General features: G+C 44.6%; 1 protein-coding gene across 8 annotated transcripts in view; it reads right to left on the reverse strand.

The window, feature by feature from the left end:
- Positions 1-15,302, reverse strand: part of LOC108086031 (band 4.1-like protein 4) — a 64,889-nt gene that overhangs the window by 39,127 nt on the left and 10,460 nt on the right. The window contains exon 1 of one of the 8 annotated variants that reach the window (XM_070287410.1): positions 7,770-7,789. The exons of the other annotated variants lie outside the window; for them this stretch is intronic. The gene's annotated coding sequence lies outside the window, so the exon portion shown is untranslated. Of the gene's footprint in view, positions 1-7,769; positions 7,790-15,302 lie in introns of those variants that run through there. 8 annotated transcript variants of the gene reach the window in all.

Below are 15,302 nucleotides of genomic sequence, written 5' to 3' on the forward strand. Positions count from 1 at the left end.
ACAGGCGGCATGAATGGACGTTGTGGGGAATGGAGGAGACGCAGTGGAAATAATTTTAATTGCAGCCAAACGCACGCAGCAGCACCAACAAGTTCATTCAACTTGCCGCCACGCCCCCGCCCGGTCTTTGGCACAGCGGAAATTACAATTTACATTTATGTGCCGCACTTTTACGATGGCATTTTCCAACATTTTCCAACATTTTCTTTAAATTTAATGCTCATCTCGTTAAGCGCCCCGCCTAGAAGTTATGTATATTTAAATGGGGAAGCAATTTGGTGGGCCATAAACTGATTAATTGCCATGTGAGTTTCAAATAAGCCATAACCTTTCCCTGAACCGGCTTTCAAATAGCTGAAGGAGGAAAAAAAAACCAAACTTTAATCCCAAATGTTCGAGCAAGTTTAACCGCAAGGCAATATGTGTTTTTGGGATACCCAAAAATCCTGCAGCACACATGATAAATATGCCATTGATCGATTTTTGAGCAGTTTCTCCCGCCTTCGCTCCCCGCATTTATATATGACACTGGGGAAATTTATCGCCCCGGCATATTTATAGCGTCATATCTTTATGCCCGAGCCTGTGTTTACAGGACATCATCAACATCAGCATCGACTTCAGGCAGGCAGCGACACCCTCATAATTTCTTTTCCCATCAAATTTATCACAGCGGCAGCAGCGGGCGGTGGGCGGTAGGCGTGACTTTTGGCCAGAACCTCCGCCCACCAAACACTCCCACACCCCCTGCTGATGGGGGGAAAAACTTGGCTTGATTTGTGATAAAGTGCGTGTGGCATTTGGCAAAGGCCAACACACCCGCCTCTCTCGCCTTTGCCTATTTATCAGACGAAACTTTGCTTTCAATTTTCCGGGGGATTTTACTACTTTCCTGCTCGTCCCTCTGCGTTTTCTTTTTTATACCCTCAATATTTTGTTGTGAAGGGTATGTTGAAAGCGTTTTAAGGGTTATTATAGGGAAAAAATAACCAGTTGAAATTGTAACCCTTGTCAGAAGAAATTCCTAGAAGAAATCAACTGCTTACGAATGTCTTACCAATTAAATTAAGTTGTAGCCATATTTAAATATAGAGTAAAACCTTTTATTCTTAAATATATTTAAAATAAACTAGATTAAATAAGTGTTAAGTTCCTTCCTTACTCTGATAGTAGTATCCATATAGTCTGCCAAGTTTTCTTCAATCTGAAGACTGGGTATTCCCTGGTCTAGTCCTTCCCTTTATACCCTTGCTACTTATTTTTCCTTAGCTTTTTCCGGGTATATTAATAATATTTCTGCAATACCCATGCACAATGTTGCCTGTTCATGGCTTACAGTTCTCCTTCCTTTGCCACGCATCATCATAAACCCCCCATCTCGCACTCTTACTCGCTCCCTACTTGCATTCATTTCTCCTTTTCTTGGCTGATGGACGGACCAAGCAGCGTATCAATAACTGAAAATGTCTCAAACAGCATTTTGTCATATTTCAATGGATCATGGGTCCCTTCGTCCCGATGCTTTTCCGCACTTTTCCCTAGCTCTGTCGTTGCCGTTTTATGTTTGCGGAAGTAAGACCGAGCCAAGGCGAAAGGCAAACAAACTTTCAGCACATACATCTGGAGCTGGAGGGGACTTTGCTTGGGATTTTTGGTATGATTCTGGCACTGGCTTTGGCTAAACGAAATTATTTATTACTCGCTGTGTGCGTAGAAGCTGCTGCTGGTAATGATGATGAAAAACGTGAAAGCATCGAAAAGTGCAAATGGCAAGGAAAAAGGTGAGCGAGGAGTCTGAGTCTGAGAAATCAGAAGGATTGCCCGGCCTCAGACAGCAGCAGCCTGAGAGCATGCGAACCTGAATCCTGAACCTCGGCGAGTGCCAGACCTTAATGATGATTAAATGGGCGCTCCGGGTTTTTTGGCATTAGATTGGGGAGGGGATATTGAGGGTGTGGAAGCCAGGCTTTGAGGCAGTGATTTCCTCCTCCTTTTTTTAGTTGGTTGATTTGACTATGAAATGGAGCTTATTGGTTTCGGTTCTAGGGGGCGGGCAGTGAGATGTAAATAACTCTCAAATGAGCTGGAAAATTGAAGCCAAGGGCAAAGGCATTTATTTTTCGCAGACTCCGAATGACTGGAGACTTAATGGAGGAGGTGTGCATGCCATGACTTCGGGGAAATTCCGCTCTCTGACAGACAGGGAAGGGTTCTGTTCTCCAAGATGCTAGCCAGCGAGCGAGCGAGCAATGACATAATCCCGGCCAGAATTAGTTGGAAAAATATATCTCCACTCGATGCTCCTCTTGAGATATGTATGTACATATGCGTGCGCAAAATTACTTAATATTTGTTCACGAGTTACTCGTCTGCAGTGCTAATTTCCAAGAATTTTGCTAGCTCGGCTCATTCCCTCAAAGCAATATGCATGGCTAGCGATGCAGAGAGAAAAACGGTGCAGGCTTTCTCATTTAAATATAAAAGATTAATTGGATAAAGTGACTTTAATAAGCCTTAAATTATTATATAGCGATTAAATGACTTTTAATTCATATTTATTAGAGCTGCAAATATATGATAATTATCAATTACTAATTTTTCTCTCTGTGCTTAGCTATAGCCAGAGTCATGGACGTGGCCACAAAGCAGGCAAAGTTGGCAATCCACAGGCGGGCATAAATTTTACAGCCACCACACACAATTGCCACATAACATATGTGGATATGAGGTGGTGGCAAGGATACGGGGTGGCAGCGGCTGAAGACATTGGAGTAGCCAAAGTCGGGTGGGGCGTTGGGCGTGGGCCCGGCATACCTTGAGGCATTTGCAGCAATTAACACGGTCGACGGCATGTCTTGGCGCCCACTTTCGACGACGCGGGGGCCACAATCAGACTCAGATTCACAGCCTGCTGTTGCTGCAGCGCGTTTCTTTCTCACTTATTTTTGGCACGTAATGAGCCTGGAGAACCCATTGGATTGTCCGAGACAGCCGGGGCTCTAATTGCATTGACGCTTGTGCTCCGGTATGACATTGCCCCCGTCTCACGTCTCCCATTTCCCGTCCCGCATTGCCGCATTCCGCATCCGGCATCCTTGTCCCCCTGCCAGACTCCTTGGACTGATTGAGTTGCAGTTAATTATGCCTCGCTGGCATTTCGATGATTTTAATGATTTGTAGCGGTTTGCGGGCAAATATTTCGCTTGCGTCTTGTCCCCGAGTAAAGTCACGTACATATGTATGTGCCTCTCAACTGTTTGCACTTTTTTTTCGTTTTAATACCTGGCAATTGGTGAGAGCTAGGGTATGCTGGTTTAACGGCAGGATAGCTCAAGAAGGGTGGTTATAGATTACTTAAGCTCTTCTCTGTAAAATCTGTCTTTCTAAACGAATTTTTAATATATTTTTATGTTGTTTATCGTACCCTAGAGCATGGCATTTGGTCCTTCGAGCTGAGTTCCTGGATGGAATAGTAAAAACATTATATTTTAAGCTGGACAAACTCTGACGTTCAATTACTAGGTATATCCTAGGCTAGGCCTTGCCTTCTCTATAACGTTCCTTTCTGTATATATATATTTATTTTTTCGCTGAATCCTTGTTGGTATCCCAGCTACGACAACCGTCGAGTGCAATGACACACAAGATTTTTGCGCCGTGTGCTGTATGAGTATTTATTTACAGTTGCCGACAACGACAGCTGCCTCAAATGAATCAGCGTGTGCTGGTGTGTGCGTTAATATTTAAGCGGTTGCATGGGAACTTGTTAACACCAACCAGCCAGCCATCCAACCAGCCAACGAGCCAGACCAGGAGAGCAAGCCAGAACGAGACCCAGCCCCAGACCGGGTCTCCAGCCCAGACAAGCGTCAAGGGAGCGAGAGGGGTTCCCTCAAAAGGGTGCCGAGGTAGGGGCGGCAGGAAGCTGCACGGCTACGTGAGTGATTGTCAAGTGCTTGACGCTGCAGACAAATGAAATTCGCTTAAAGTGCGCCACAGCCGCAGTCGCCGTTGCAGTTAAACTTGGACTAGGGACTAGGGTTCAAGCTGGAGGCAAAGGAATGCACTTGAAAGAATATCGATTATGCAGATATAGAAAAAAACTTGAAAATAATTTATTTATAATAAAAAGAAGTATTTGGGGAATATTTTTTAATAATAAATTTAAGCTTTGGCCCTCGCAAGAAGAATCATAAAATATAAGCTAATAAAATGGACTAGCCCAGTTTCCTTCGGGATTCTACTTTTTGTCATGTTCTTTATATATTTTTCAAGTGTTATTATCCCTTTTTCTTGAGGTGTATCTGTGGCTGAATGCTTGTACCGCATCCCGTCTGTAGGACAACTTGACTGGCTCACTGTGAGGGGGCGTTGCTGTGACTGAGCGACTGCCGCAAGCCAAAGGCTGAGGCATGTTTCAGCTTACCCAGCAGACTAGGCTCTTGGTATATATAAGCACTTGATTAAGGAAATCCCTTACAGCTCCAACATACTCCAACATACCCTAACCGATTCCAGGGTATGCCCTGCCGCCTTTGGCTATCATGGTTCGTGTGGTTGTTGCCCGAGGCTGAAGCTGTTGCAAAGGTAACGTCATCATTCCTGTCGCTGCATTCCTACCAGCCTCACACCCCCTCTCTTTTATAGAAAAAAAGGAAAAAATATATATATTATATAGTAACTAAAGGAGAAAAATACTCTTTCTTGTTTTTCGCTTTGCTTTCTTTAATGGAGGCTGCACTCTGCTTCAGCGAAACTGTAAAATAGAATCAAGCCATTCGTCATGTTGCGGAAAATGCATTTTATTTTCTATTCGGTCTGGCACATGCGTGAAAATTGCTTTATTTTTAATGACTCCCACAGAGCGGGAGTGGTAGTGGGAGACAGCTGATGTTGCATTTGCATGGCTCCGAGATACAATGCAATCCGAGCCACGAGATGGGTAAGTATAGTAATGCCAGCTTGATGATGGGGGTGAGTGTTCTGTGCATGTCATTAACTTTATGAGTGCTTAAATGTGGCTGAAGCCACAGAAACTGCAGCGGCAGCTCAAGGTAACGGAAGCTGCAACTGCAATCGCAGTTATGGGGGCCAGGCAACCCGGCAAATTACCGGCATTACTCCGCCCCTCCGATATATATGTATGTATATATACTGGTCTCTGGCAATTCTCCAAAGTGTTTCACTTGCTGCCAAACAATAAACCGGGCCAACATAAATTTTCCTACGCACCGAAATAGAAATGCCACAGAGCTATATACCTACTCCTACTCTATATATGGCCACCTTGCGACACACGTGTTACAAATTTTATATGAGCCAAAGGAAAGCCGGAAGCGGGCAAAGGGAATATAATATAAGCGCCTTCCACTGAACAGATAAAGGAAAATACCCACCGAGGAGTCAGCTGGCTCATCTGCCTCTCGGTTTGGTTACCATTTTTATATATGCGCACAGGAAAAATGTCGTAAAAAAGTTTTACGATCAAACATTGCACTTTATGTGCTTTTATGTAAAATTACCGTACAACATTGGCAACATTGTCAGCTGAGCTGTAAAAGTAGCAGGAATAGCAGCAATAGAACAGCTCGAGGAGAGGGATCAGAGTAGGGAGTAGTACCAGGAGGAGAAGTCGGAGAAGTACACGAAGGTGGCGCCCAGGAGAGTCCCCAGGCCACGAGGCAATCAGGCAAAGTTGCCGCATCCCAGTAAAGGCCTTGTGGCCGGGGTAAAGCCAATTTACTTATTTGAGGGACTGCGTCTCCCACTCTCTTTTGCTATAAGCCACCTGCTGCCACCTTTCGCTGCTTAAAAACTCCTTAACAAAAAAAAAAACATGGTAACTATGCGTATGCCTCACACAAGTTATGACTCTAATTAGCCGCTCCTTTTTTAATTGGTCTTGAAGCCCCACTACCACTTCCTCTTCCCCTAAGCCCTTTTTAATGTAAATGGTTTATGGCTGACACTTGGTTTTGCATTGAGTTCGACATGCATTTAAGGGCCAAAACACTCGTATTTATGGCCCACAGCAAAAGGGCTCGCTGTCATATCAGCGTCTTTTCAGGCACTGGGTCAAGCCATAAAATTTATGACAACCTTAGGGAAAGGGAGAGGAGGAGATGGAGTTGGAGTTGGAGTTGGTGAGTCTTCTCCCCTCAGAGCCATTAGCACACATTTATGTCTACCCATAAAATCTGTTCTTGGTCAAATCAAAAGTGTCAAATGGCAAAGCTCATTTGCACATTAATAAGAAAATTATTTAAATACTCAGCGAGTATTTCAACAACAGGTTTCATTTCGTTCGAGTGACCCATTTCTCTTGTTCTCGAAAGAATCTCAGCGCGAAGAGAATCAGAGAAAGGGGCAAGTTCAGTGAACCAAGCAATACAAAAGCTAAATGCGGGTCAGAAATGTCGAATCAATTTGCATAATTAATAAAGTGAAAAACGAGTTGGCCGCCGCAGCTCGTTCACATAATTGCCGCAATTAGGCGATCCGATTAGATTAAGCCTAAGAAACCCGATAATGCACTGATTTAAGCAGCAATCAAGTGCATGCCATGTAAGGATTTAAATAATGTTAATGGTTTTTTAGTGTAAATTAAAGAATTAGGTAGGGAGAACAGGCTAGGTTACAACTTCTAAATATGTGTAGTATTCAAATAACTCTTTAACTTAAATCAAACCCAGTTCTTTTTGGGTTTCCCCCACCAGCCTTTCCTTTGATTTATTTCTTCCATTCAGAAAACAGACCCCTGTGAATCACCCAGTTTATAGGTAGACTTAGGTATAGTTTTTAATTGGGCACATGTCAGTTGTCGAAATAATATATAAACAAGGCCGCGAGGGGTGGTGCAATTGCATCAGATTGATGACAGTCGATAAGATCCCCTCCAGACAGCTGGAGTGAAGCCATCATAAAAGTGATCCATTTATGGCATTCTGCGATATAAATTTAATCAACAAATTGACAACAGCGAAACGCGACACCAACTGCAAAGAGTGGCAAAGAGGGAAAACGTGGTCAACATCGTTCAGAGTCTCATGCCGCAAAAGTTCACCAGGACCCTGGGGAAACGGGGTCAGCAGACGGCGGCATTTAGGCCCTAAAAAAGTGTCCCTCGTTAATGTATTTAATTGCTGCAAATGGGAAAAGTGGAGCAAGTGCCGAAGGATGGCCAAATATTTACAGTCGGCTGGGTCTCTAGGTTCGTTTTGGTTTGGTTTTTCGGTATTCGCCGCGCGCTCTAGTGTTGCGGTTCAACGGCTCTGCAGTCTCTTTATCCCCCTCTCTGTGGCATAATGAGCCAGCCACCGGATCTGGGGCCTGGGGATTTCGGGTTACTGGTTCCTAGTTCCTGGTTTATGCTTTCCGAATCCCCCCTACGACTCCGATTCGTGGTTGCCTCCCTCTGTCTGCTATTGCGACTACGACTCAATTACAATTTGTATGCCGTGTGCTGCCGGTTATTTGCGGCTCTCAAGTTGTTTTGGCCCTTCCGTATTGCCATCAATCTACCCTTTTCCGGTTTTCCAATAAACACTTTTAAAAATATTATAAATTGAGTGGAAAATTTAAAGATTTTTGTTATATATTCCTTGGAATTTTTACATAATTTTAAGAGTCTCTAGGATACAAATCTTACGGAAAGAGTTGTAGGCTTTTGCTTATTTACAAAGTTAAGAAGAAATAACTTTATAGATCAACTAACTTTTCCACTAAAAAACCTCATATACTTTACTTAAAATATCTTTTTAATTAATTACCATTTTATACACCGATTTTTTCTCCCCGTGCAGGTGTTAAGCGTTCGTTTTGCGGTTTATTTAATACACTTTGCCGTGTGCGCTGCACTTGAACACGGAAACGCAAAAGCGAAGCCAAATGAAGGCAAATTGATTGACACACTGAAATCTGAATACTTCTCAACCTATGTGGACGCTGGATTCTCCTCGGGATGCTACTCTGACGCTGTTGTGTTTCACCTCGAGTGTAAATAATCGACTGGCTGAACCGGCACTCTTCTTGTTGTGCGGTTTATGCGTTTTACTTAATTACCTATTTGGAAATTTTAATGCCCTTTGATGTGGTATGTGAGTGGGCTGGAGTAGCAGTGACTGGCTGATTTTCCCTTCGATTTTCCAGCCTCCTCACGTCCCAGCCCGCCCTTTGATGTGGGCGGCTGGGGCCTGACGCGCTCGTTTCCTGTCGCGTGTAGATAAACCCATTCCGGCTGTATAAATCAAAATGCAATTTGTTCTGGGCCAAAAAGGGCAAGAGCTAATAACTAAACAAACTGCGGGCCACTAAATCAACGGGTCTCACGATAAAGCCCAGCCATCGGAGACGTAGTCCCAGTCGGAGTCTGGATCTGAGGACAGCGTTTTTTTCTGCGATGCTGCTTAGATGATTATGATGTAGTTGTTTCCAGACTAGGGCCTGTTCTGCGGCTTGGGCCTGGGCCTTGTAGGTAGACCAGCGGCGTGTTGCCCATAATTTATTGGCTGACAAAACAAATTCATTATGAAATGATAAGCCCATGAAAATTGTCATGTTTAGGCCGATGATCATGATGACGACCACGGAGACGACGACTACGAGGATGATGATGATGATGATGGCGGCGTCTCGGCAAAGATGAAGCGCGGATATTGGCCACTTGCAGTCGGCAGGCCAAACGTGACAAGCCTTTGGACAAGAAAGTAAAGAGTTCGTGGCGAACAGCGGTCTTAATAGGCCAGGAAAAAAAGAGATTTACACTCAGGTAATACTGGGTTTAGAGTCACTTAAAAAGGAAATACTTTGTATTTATAATGCTTTTATGACAACTCTAGCTGTTTTATATAAATTAAGTTCTCAAGTATCTTATATAAATCTAATCTTGTAAGTGTCTTATGCTTCGCCTTCCCTTCTCCCAATTGAATTTGCAGCTTCTGTGAGAAAGGCGAGTTATTGCTTAACACATCACGCTAGAATTTTCCCGAGTCCCAAGGAAAGTCAGTGGAAACCCACAGCTGCAACAGCTGGCGGTGACAGTAACCAGTAACTCGTAGCCAGTAAGCAGCAGTGAGCAGTGAGCACTAACAGTTACACCACAGCCTTGCTCTGGGGCCCTCTATCTCCGGCAATGTCAATGCCATTTCTATTTGAAGGCAGCACCCAGCATCCCCGCTCCTATGCCAGCTCCAACTCCATCTACATCTGCAGCTCCAACTCCAGCTCCCGCTCTAGCAACAGCTCATAAAATGCCGGAATGACATGAAGCTGACAGGTAGTAGATTTTCAGCCTCAGCCTGCTGATTGCGGTTGCCACAGCTGCTCATCATCAGCAGCAGCAGAAACAGCAACAGCGGCGGTAAGCAGGCGAGATGGAGATGGAGCCGGAGCTGGAGAGTCTTTCAGGCATTACAAGGCTTTAATAGACAAGCGCAGCGCAGAGCTGAATAAGATTAATGAAGCCGTTTAAAACGCTTCGGTTGTTTATCATGCGGCATCCCTGAGCTTCCACAGCTTCCTAGGCTTCCCTTATAGTATCAGGAGAAGCTATAGCTTTGGCTCCTGGTCCAACTGTGCCTAATGTGCCGGGCCATTCGCCATTTGGCCATTAGCCGGAGAGATGCCGACAGGGCTGCAATCGCGGCCAGAAGGGCAACGGGCAACGGGCACCGGGCAACAGGCTGGCTGATGGCTGGTCACAGCCTTATTAAGTCGCCATAAACCATAAGCTCACGTTTGGCTGGGTCGCAGCGAAACAAAAATGTGTATAAATACACAGAGATAAAAATTATACTGATATGTGTTTAAAATATTCAGAAATATTTAGCTTAAGTAACTTTGTAAAACTTTAAAAACAAATCTAAGCAATTTCCCAAATAAAAATTCTTTTAATATTTAAAAGTTTCCTTTTTACTTTGTAATTTTTTTAGTTGTTTCTTTATTTCTCCCAGTGCTTAGGAGAAAAGTAACCTTTAATAAAGGCAACATCTGAGGCTAAGACACCGATGACTCCTACTGAGCCTGCGACTGTGCCTGATTCTGATAAATGGCCGTGGGCGTGACCCGGGCTAGTCTTTGATTAGCCTGACATGACCCAAAAAAAAAGGAGAGATGCCGATGCTAGTCGAAGCCAGGTTCAAATGGATGTGACATTACAGTCGCTGCAATTAAAGTGCTGTCACCGTGGCTTCTGGGATCTCCAATACTCCAACTCCAACTCCGAGTCCAACTCCGCTGATGAGGCGTGCAGCATTTTGATGGGCGAACACGTAAAGCTTGACAATTGCAGCTCCACTCCGCTTTTTATACTCTTTTTTATGCCAACAGAAGGCAGAGGTGGACTAGCACTGGCACTGGCACTGGCCTGGCTTGGGGGCCGTATATTTTATTGGTCCTAGAGAGATCTTTTCGAAACGATAACAAGTTTTGATTTGTTCGCCAAGGCAGCGGCTGTGGCAGCCGAAACGGGTTATGATTGACTGACTGTCGGACAGGCGACATTGGCAGGCGGATAAGCCGCCGTTGCCGAACGAGGATGGATCCCAGCGATGGAGCCAGAGTAGGAGTAGGAGCCGCAGCTTGGTCTCGAACTGGGAATTTTTCAAGTGTGCCAGGCCAGCCAACATAGTTTGTTATAAAATTAATGACCCTCATTTTGTATTCAAGTGTTATCGAAACGATTGCCAGTACACGTACAGACACGGGCCTATGGACGGAATATGGGCTTGGTTTATGGATTGCCAACAATAAATACGCAAATATTTTGTACATGTAGATGGATTTCTTGGCAGCCAATTAAAGTGAGATTTTGAAGGGGGCTCGCAAAAGTCATACATCATTGATAGCAACAAAGGAAATACTTGTAAATCAGAGTAAGGCACTTCAAGGGAATATTTTGTAAAGGAATTTAAATATAAAGTTAGCTATAGATATAAAGTTTCAATATTCTTACTCAAGGTCGCCGCTGGTTCTCATTTTTCCCACGTACCACGGGGCGTATGAGCTTCGGCTAACAACTGTTTCGACACCTCATTTCAGCCACATGTTGCATGTCTGCTTCCTCTCTAGAGTCTCTTTTTTCCTAGGCGTTGCCCCATGTAATTTGCTAGCCAGATAAATATCTGCCGCTTATCACGATGTCTTAAACATTAAGCTGCTCCACTGTAGCCGGGATGCCGCCCGACTTGGCTCGTATCTGCAGCTGTTGATGGGAATAATTTATGTGAAGGTTAGTTGCGGGCTCACACGAAATTGCCGGCGTATGCAGGTTGCCCCACTGATGGGGGAGGTGTTTGCTATATATATATACACTGCACTATAGGGATCCTAAGCCAGGCAAGCTGGGGCCTTTACTTTCACAAGTCAGCACGTAAGGCTGCTGCAGGTAACGGCGAACATTGTGCGGCTGACTGACCTCATTGTGGGCGCAATTTGCTCGCTGAAAGTCGGAAAATCTGTGAAAATCTGTAAAAATCTGTGGCAAGCAGACCAGCCAGCCAGCCAGTCAACAGTGCATTCATTAACAACAAATTGTGCCCGAAATTCGCTTTAAATAACATTTTATGTTCGCGCACTGGCCGAGATACACAGAGTCTGGCCCAAAACGCCAGCCTGCCCGCATTTTCATTACTTTATCGGTTTTTCATCTGGTGCCGGTCAAGTTGGCAATTTGGCAAAGCGTGAAATGGACAGACCGCAAAGACCGCTGTAGCAACCACAATGGAATCGAGGCTAGATATACTGTATATAAGGCTTAGTTGTAGGTGCCGGGGAAGCGGCACGCTCGTTGCATGATCATAAATCTGCAGGTAGACAATAAATGCAATGATCACAGCCCCGCTAGCTGCCCCATCACCAACTGACTCTATTTGTGTCGAGATTTTTGCACTAGAAATGTCAGCATGGCATGGCACGGCAGGCCTCTACCCTATAATTGGGCTGATTTAGGCCAGAGAGACGTTAGTCGATAGAACGGGGTAATTAGAGCAAGAATCCAGGGGGTTCTAGGGTAAGGGAGAGGGGATCATGTATAATAAGTTAAATCTAGAGTTCTCTGTTACGCTACTTTAGTTTTAAATTAGATCTTCATTGAATTCTCTCAATAAAACTCCTGTTTTTTACAGGATATCAACAGGACTATACTCCTCTTTTCTAGATATTTTTGTGGCTGTGATTCATGTGCCTTGCCCGCTGGACATAAATCAAGCGGCGGAGAAGTCCGAATGAAATGCAGCAGAACGAAATGAAATGGATTGTGCAAATGTCTGCCAAGCTGAGCCCGGCTTAGCCAGCTCTGGGCCATGTTCGGCCAGACCTGGCTGAGACTTTGCCCTGGCCACAGCCGCTTTGGGGGGCGTGACAGGTACGCACCTGTGAGGGACTCGAGCTCGGTGGGCTCCAACAGGTAGCACAACCACCTCCAGCTCCTGGATCCCTGCTCACAGCTCCACCGGCATGCCAATGAGGCAGGCGTTGCCCCGTTGGCGGCGCACGTGCTTTATGCTAATTACTTGCTGGAATCGGGCGTGGGCCGATCCACAGCCAGCGTTATTAAAACGCATTTGGAATAACTCTGAAACTTGTTTATTTTATTATCGTCTTGGCTTGATTTCTTTTCGCAGCTCTGTTTTATTTACACCTACGAACGCGGTTTTACATGATGCTAATTAATGCGTTCGCGATTAAAATGTATACATTACGAGATGTCGTGTGTGCTTTATGGCTTGTAAGTTGTAAATTGGCTTGGCCAACAAGTTCGGTTTGCAGGTAATTAGCCGCTTGACGGACGGGCCAACGCTGCGTATGCTCAATGTCTCGCTCAGTGCAAATTAACATCAAATGTCAGGCCAGCCGTTGCCGTGGCCAACTGATTAAAGCCAGTCTGTGCAGCGAACTGTGGAACGAGGCGATGTCAGCTTATGGGTAATCATGTGTCCATGGACCCAGTCTCCCTCTAAGCTTCAACTTTAGCTCCGACTTGGAGCTGGAGCTGGAGCTGTAGTAGTTATTGCTGTTGCTGGAATTGGATGTGGTCGCGGAGTTCAAGTTCAATTTTTGTTGAATGCTCTCGCGTTGCTTTTAATTAAAAGTAATGCCTTGCCATTTAGGCAAAATGTTTTTCCTCCTGTTTTTCCCGCAGTTTTTCCCTCATTGTTCCTCCTTCTTCCTCAGTTTTTCCCCCATTTTGCCTCTTCTTTTCCGCTTTTCCGCTTTAATGCTTTAGCTGGAAGAAGGAGGAAAAAAAGGGCGGCAGGCTGGCAGGACACACCCATCGACATTAGGGGCAATGCCTGGCCCCGGCATTCTTTCACTGCGGGTCCCGCGGTTATTTATTTGATGGCTTTGGCAGCTAGAGCCGGCTAGAGTCCGTCAGTATTTGGTCAAATCACAGCGGGCGTCGGGCATTGATTGTTGGTAGTGGAAAGCGGGAAGGGGAGTAGGCAATGCGGTAACCATGCCTGAATTATGCTCCCCAGAACAACAACAACAACAACAACAACAGCAGCAGCAGCCGCCGTCGACGAGGCGAGTTTAATGCTCGAAATATGCAAAATCATGAGTCTGCGTTGATTTTAAATTGTATCATTAAAACGAGAACCCGCTACGAGCAGCAGTCGCTGCCGCGTAATGAAAACCAAACCAAAACCATACACACCCTCCCGCTCCGCTCATCGAGAATTTTTGTGTGTTTTTAACTTTTTTGTGTGTGTTATTTTTTCCGGCTTGTTCATTACACATTTTGATTGAACCCTGCCCAGTGGTAGATCAATCAATTTTTTCTTTGTTTCCCCCGGCTTGCTAATAAATTGCGGTACCGCAAGCACCGAAAAAATAAACAAATTAAACATTTTGTGGCTCGTAGCCGTGGTAGCAATTATGTATCTCGCTTCTTGCCACGCTCACGCTGGTAATTCAATTTATTTTGTGTGTCTAATTAAAGGGGGAACGGATCGATGGGTATGTTTGATTTGTGACTGGAATAGACCCACCGAACGTTAGAAAAAAGAGTTGAAAATTAATGGAAACCATGACAGGATATGTTTAATGAATAATTAATTGAGTGTATGGCCTCAGGGGGTTCTTGGAGAACAAAATAAGATACGGCTGCCAATTATATAAATAGATATATGAGCCAACTTTAAACAAGCACTCAATAAAAATAACGTAAATCGGAGTTTGTGCGTTCCAATTCTCCTGCATTTGCATTTCTATCCACAGTTTCGTTACTCCAGTACTTATATGCAAACGACAGTTGTTACAATTTATGGCCAAACACAACACAGCCATGGCAATTTCCAAAATAATTGTTTGTGTGCACCATTTTTGCGCAATGCGAATGGAAATTTTGCAAGCGATTCAAATTACTGATATATCCATCGATGCATTTGACACATTCGCGGCACGACGGCGCGAAATTGTACCCTCGAGTCGAGTTGGCCCGGCCGGAACTGAAATGCAACACGTCTGAAAGCATTCACGCAATCGCAATCTCAATTCAAAAGTTGCCAGCTATTAGCAGCACTCATTGTTGGCTTTCCTCGCAGCTACTGGAAAAGTTTTTCATGCCGTTAAGTCATTCTTGAGATACTCGATGCCTGATTTTCCACTCAAGTATGGCCTGCATTGTTGTTGCTGGAAATGCTGCTGCTGCTGCTGTTGGCAATTGATTGCTTGAGTCATAGACCGCAACGGGTTTAAGTTGCAACTGAAGATTTCAGACAATTCGAATAGTAGATACCCTCTTTTAAAAAAATGTTCTTGAATTAAATTATTCTATCTATTAATTACATTTCTGGCAATTTATAATTTTTCTGTTAATTTTTATTTTTCTTTTAATTAATATTTTTTTTTTACAGGGTATATCCTCCTCACCTAAGCATACTGTAAGCTTTTGTGGGCCAGGCCAGGCCAGTATGCTTGTCGCCAAACCGGAGCAGGCTGCGGATTCCCGATGGCAGCGCCAACAAATTGCCACTCCAAAGGTGTTGGAGTCGCTGTCGCCGCCATCGTCGTCGCTGCTGTCGTCGTCATCATGTTTGTTTGCCTTTTTTTGGTTATCGCTGACACAACAATGGGTCGTAGCTGTTCGCCAGTGGAGCGAGCGCCCAACAGTTTTGGGTTGACTGTGCGCGGGCTGGCGGGGCGTATACGTAATATTTGATTTTCCATTGCAATGCATTGGCAATTTGCGCCCCGAAGTTGATTGAACTGTCAATTGCCGCCGGGCATTGCGATATAGTTTCACTAATTTCGTATATGTCTGCATTTATGAAGGCAAATCGGCCATTTGGCTAATTAAAATG

This window comes from Drosophila kikkawai, chromosome 3R, assembly GCF_030179895.1.
Source record: "Drosophila kikkawai strain 14028-0561.14 chromosome 3R, DkikHiC1v2, whole genome shotgun sequence".
Taxonomy (NCBI): domain Eukaryota; kingdom Metazoa; phylum Arthropoda; class Insecta; order Diptera; family Drosophilidae; genus Drosophila; species Drosophila kikkawai.